The sequence below is a fragment of the Haliotis rufescens genome, unplaced genomic scaffold (genome assembly GCF_023055435.1).
Source record: "Haliotis rufescens isolate VD_foot unplaced genomic scaffold, xgHalRufe1.0.p SCAF_34, whole genome shotgun sequence".
NCBI lineage: Eukaryota > Metazoa > Mollusca > Gastropoda > Lepetellida > Haliotidae > Haliotis > Haliotis rufescens.
This window is the reverse complement of record NW_025964046.1, coordinates 3,670,680-3,676,788: the sequence shown is the minus strand read 5'-3', so window position 1 is coordinate 3,676,788 and position 6,109 is coordinate 3,670,680.

The following is a 6,109-nucleotide window of genomic DNA, read 5'->3' as shown; positions in this document are numbered from 1 at the left end:
GTTAACGAATATGAATATTTATTCACGAATACAATAAGAAGTCAGCATTTGATGTATTATTTATTATATTCAGTGAAACAATAAAACAAATTATTTGACATGGTTTGACCATGTTGACAGTGTTAATGATTATTATTTTATACTATACATTTATTTATTATTATACATTTATATACTCAGCGTTCGAAATACCTGCCTGCCCGACCGTCCGAGACGGGTTGATTTCAACTCGGGCTGCCAGATTTTCAAATCCCCCTGCCCGACGGTCGGGTTATATTTCATAGGTGAAAATATTCTAAATATTTCCCTATTATAAGCATTAATTCACATGTAAAGATGAATGATAAAATGTAACCAAAAAGAAACCCTGTTAGCTTTTAGACAACCTAACATTTCGCGATGCGCTTATGCTACAAGCAATCAGTTTTCATATTTTTAATTAAATTATCCTGAGAAACATATGATTATAGTGGGCAGGCAGGTTATGGTCAGGGCTGGCAAGTATTTCAGCTAGCCAGTCCTGTGGTCTGGCTGAAATTTTTGGGAGTTTCATACCCTGATATACTGCACTTATCCAGGTACTAGTATCTGATTAAATGCGACAATGACCAGTGACCACATTACTGTGAAATTCAGACCTGTCAACCCGCAATTTGATGAAATCTCCCAGTCTCCCGCATGATGGACTATTTCTCCCGCAAAACAGAATTCATCATAATTATAAAAATTTGCCTACATTGTCGCGTGAGTAAAAACAAAGAACGGGAAGTTTACGTCCCGATCTGTCCGGCAGGCTCACGGGTTAGTGACCGCTATCACAGCCACCCGCAGGGGGACCCAGATGGGCCTTTGTCTAGAAATCAGCTGGTAATTAAATTCATATGGTTAACCATTTAACAATGTAAACTGTCAAGAAAACTCAGATAGTCCTAACAGGTGCCTGAAGGGTTGAACTTTAAATGAATAATCAGCCAAGTATTCAGTGAATCGTAACAGTCCATTGATAACTGTTTCGTAACTCAACCCATGAGTTTGACAAGTGTTAATTAAATATCCATATACAGGGTTAGATCTACCACCACTAGCCGCTAGCCCGGGGCTAGTACAAATTCCTGCCGCTAGTAACAATTTCCCTATTGCGTTAACATTACATGGCCATTTTATCTTAACCCTTCAGAAATCTTGGACAACTTACCAAAAGTATCTACAGGTCCGAAGTGAAATTTGAATCATCGGAGAAAATATGATTGGTATTTCCAGCTTATTTCATGTGACAATTACACACAATAAGCTTAATCTCTGCATATATACAAAATGTCTTGCACAATGAAAAATACAAATAAAATTGTAAATCATCATGTCTACTGTCTAGTTATCTGATAATTAGTGGTGTAACGATACGGCGATACAGTATTGTATCCCGATGCACAGCCCACGATACGATGCATCGATTTGGGAAGCATGTATCGCGATACATACAATATTTTCATAACACAGTTTTACTTACCGTATTTTCTTGAGTATAGTGCGCAATTTTTTCCAAAAAACACAGCTGTGTAGAAGGGGGTGCATTATACACGAATTAATGAGTTTTGATGTTTTTTCCCCCATGGAAAGACATTACCGTGAGCACGTAACACCGAAATACCATGTCAACAAATCCATACTGAAGTTTGCAAATTATTCATGTAATTACACTGTCTGGCTATAAAAAGTGTTCTTTCTATATCTGGACTTTTGTTTGTAACTTATTTCATTAATTTTATTCAAAATTCCTTTTAATATTGTTTTAATTAATTTCGGCGAAATCGTGTGTGAAGCGGTCGCATGGTTGCATGTAAAAAATAATACCCGGCAATAGCGATCAGCTGCTTCGCTTAGGGTTATTATTATTTTAAATATGTTTAGTAAAAGCTGCATCTAAATTAACAAGATATTGGAATATATTATTCCTGATAAAAAAAATAGTTTCAGATACAACTTTTGCCCATCCTTGCATTAAAATCCTGTAAAGTTATATCATTGGGTGTGTCTTGACCGAATCACCGGTAGATTCCAAGAAAACTTGTGTACAGCTGATTGCTGTGTCCTGCTTAGTTTACGAGAAAATACACAAGGTAATCTTCATCCCTGGATATAAAACAATGCCTAGCTGAACAAAAAATACAATTTAAACGATAAATCAACATGTCTGGTGATTTTTTATCTCAGAATTCGAATTTTGTACTGACGAAATTTCTCATCACCCGTTCGTTTGCCGGACTTCGCTGAAGGAGTACAGTGTAATTTTTTTCTGCGCATAATATTCACATTTTTTTTTTCTCCAAAATATTGAACCCGCTAGAGGGGGGTGCGCATTATATATTGGTGCGCACTATACTCAAGAAAATACATGAAATACGTTTAACAGTTTCAAAGCAAGTTTGTTGTTTCAGTAAAACATACTGTATTGCTGACAATTTGCTATAACAGTAAATAAACACATTAAATCTTCTTCAACTGTACTTGTCACATCTTTTAGAGAGCAGAAAGACATCAACTTGGCTTAGCTTGTACCAGTAAACACTGTATCGTGATACGTTTCGTATCGCGACCCCTGTATCGTGATACGTATCGTATCGCGACCCTCCCGTATCGTTACACCTCTACTGATAATGTGTTCCAATTTGTATTGTCCCAAGTTTGTTATCTCCTGTTCGTACCTGAAGTGATACGGTGTGATGCCTTTAGAATAAAGTACCACAACTTCCCGTGAGGACATTCTCTGCTGCAGAAAGACAAGCAACAAGTTTTACAGCGTTAGAAATTGGCACTAGACCTATAGTCCAACCTGCCCAATAGTTAAGGTATCATAAGGACTTGTAGAATTTTCCATTTTTAAGGGTTTTGCTATATGTTATCATTATAAGGACAAGTGGACTAAAACTGTTAGTTTGAAAAGTTTCTGTAGCTGTTTTAGTGAGAATCCACCGGATGCGAACTCATGACCTTCGGATTATTAGCCTGACAGCAAACCGACCTAGCTACATCCAGTGGTAGTGCTACCTAAATTTACTTACCTAAATTTGTATTGACCAAGTTTAACTGCCATCACCTGTTCGTTAACTTGTATTTGCTGAACTCAGAAGGAATACGATGTAATTGTTTTCTACGAAAGACAAACAAGATTTTATTCTGAAGGTTACGGGTAGACATGGTGTCTCGTGACTTTAGTCAACGGACACTCATGAGGAACCTGCATGTCATTTGGCACCCTCGTCCCATTCTGTAATCTACAAGATACTGAGAGGTAAGGAATGAGCCTACACATCTTCCTTAGGCTAGTGAGTTAACTGACTATAAAAGTCCAGTTTCCACCCTTGCCGAACTAGGATGGTATTATGGAGTTACATTTTGGCTGGACTAACGAGTCTATGCATAGTCCAATCAAAATCGTGTAAACTGTCATGCAGATTTTGGTCGATCGCAGGATTTGCAAAGCATGTGCACCATTAACTCTTTGTTAACGGATATTTTCTTAATCTTTCCATGTTTTTAATCAAGGTGCTCACGTGATTTGATGCATTTCACAATGTAAGACTCGTTTTATCACAATATATAGATCTTGATTATCGATCAGATTGTCTTGACTGGGCGCCGCCGTTTTGTTTGAAGTGATACGTCAGGTGGAATCTGAATCATCCATAGGAGAGGCATAGAAGGGACATAACTTGTAATAGCCACTGGTGGCGCAACTATCAAGCCCAGGAATTCCAGCCTAGTTCGGCGAGGGTGGAAACTGGACTTTTAAAGTCAGTTAACTCTCTAGCCTCGGGAAGATGGAGCCGACAAGGCACGAACAGCTCCAGGCGTCAGGCGTTCAAGGTACCAGTACGCATAAATCACAGGGTTTAAATGATTCGTTGGGTGATTTTGTCGCAGAAATCTGTGGGAGGGAACACTGTAAGGATAACCTGGATCACAGTAAGGAACAAGGGCAAAAGTGAGCGTGGCTCACTAATATCATATACAATATCCCCGACTCGCCTAGTGTGTCAATAGTTTCAAATTAAATAATGGATAGGGTTAGGGTTTGAAAAATTCATTTTTTTCTTTTGACTGCAGCCCTCCATATGACACAGACTATATGTACTAAGTTTGAGATGAATCCACTGAATAGTTTAAGAGAAATCACACAGACAAAGTATTTGGACGGACGGACAGGCGGACAGAACCTTGGTATAACTACATACACCCGAACTAAAAGGCCGGGGGTATACTTAGGAAGACACAGGCATGGCTACTGATACCACGACGGTGAGTCGGCTTTTGAACTATTAGTGAGTGAGTAAAAGCCTGTTGAGTGGTTGACGTCCCTGTCAGAAAAATAAATGCACATGAAAATGGAAAAAAAATAAAATAAAGGAAAATAGAATACCCCGACAAGTGCATTTATTTGCACGCTTCATGACCTCGGCTCCCATGCTTGAAAATGCATTAGAAGGGGGTATAACCCCCTTAGATCCAGCGTCCGAAACAGCCGCCTGCCTGCTATCCCCTGGCCAGTAACATTTCAGTCAGGATAGATAATTTTTTCACCTATCAGCCCACCTGTCTAGTTACCTTTTTCAAATGTCTAAGGATATTTTCTTGCTTAATTCTCAGGTCTTAACTCTTTCAATGACGTAGGCCAGTAACAGGGTTTCCCCTGACTCAGGATTCTTGCATATATGACACTCAATTAAGGAAAATTCCGTCCAGAAATAAATGACTGCGTCATAACTGACGCAGTTAAAAAAAATATCTAAGTTCTTGCAGAGACCACATACCGCTCGGTATATGGTCTCTGGTGCTTGTTTACCAGCTTTGGAATGAAATATTACAACTACCCACCTGAACTTATTTATAAACATTTTCCGAAGACAATATATTGTCTTAAAAGTTAATCGTTGTTTTAAGAAGTAACATAACTTCTCATAACACCGCTACAGCGGGCTAATTTACAGAGCCTATCACATGACCAGAATTTTCTCTCGTTTTTAAACAAGTGCTAAAATCAGAACAGACGGGGGGGGAGGGGGGGGGCTTTACATATTGTTTTGCATATGCTACCAAAACCTCGCGACTGTGAGGTACACAACAAAATACATTTATTCATCAAAGTGATCGTCCCTCTTACTTCGTGTGGCTTCGATGACAGAACATGATGTAAACAAAGGAAAATGTTTTCAGGTTTTGACATCGTAAAAAACATTTTTGAATGAAATTTTAATTAAAATTAATAAAAACAGATGACAAACATAAAGGTCAGATATGAAGAGAACACATTTTTATCACCAGATAGTGTAACAACAGGATTAACTTGCGTAATTCTATTCAGATTTGTTATGCTATTTCCGATGATGAATCATGACCGCCTGAAATGATACTTAAGTCAAGAAAAGCCTGTGCATATTACAGGGTTAGAAATTGGCACTATTCGTTTAGTCCCAATAGTTAAGGTATCCTAAGGACTAGTAGATAATTGCCATTTTCAAGGATTTTGCTATATATTATCATTATAATAAGGACTAGTGGACCAGATATAATAAGCCCCATTCACATGGACACTTTTACTTACGTGAGTATATATACTTATATTAGTAAATTTACTTATGGTGGCATGTGAACGCATTTGCTTACGTGAGTAAATATACTCCAGGAGTAAAGAGACATGAGTAAAAGTATATTTGCTACACCTGATGAGGTCTAGTAAAAGTATATTTACTCAGGGATTATCCTGGATCTTTTTACCTGTGAGAGAAAATCTCCCCTGGTCCAAAAGCAATGAGATTTTTTGGAGTGTGATGAGATTTTGCTAATCATTAGATTAGAATAGAGATATTTGTTTAAAACAGTTGAAACTATTTGAATTTCGTTATTTGTGACTCGAATTATAATGCAATGAATGTTACATGTTTTAACTTATATCAATAATAAAAAACAGAACAAATGTAGTTTGGCAGACTTATAATTCATTTGATTTGTATTCAATTTCCACACAAGTCTTTATTCCTCTTTTTTTTAGACAAGATCAATGAAACGATAACTGCAACATTGTAACAATAACGTCTAACCACTGAGGGACTAA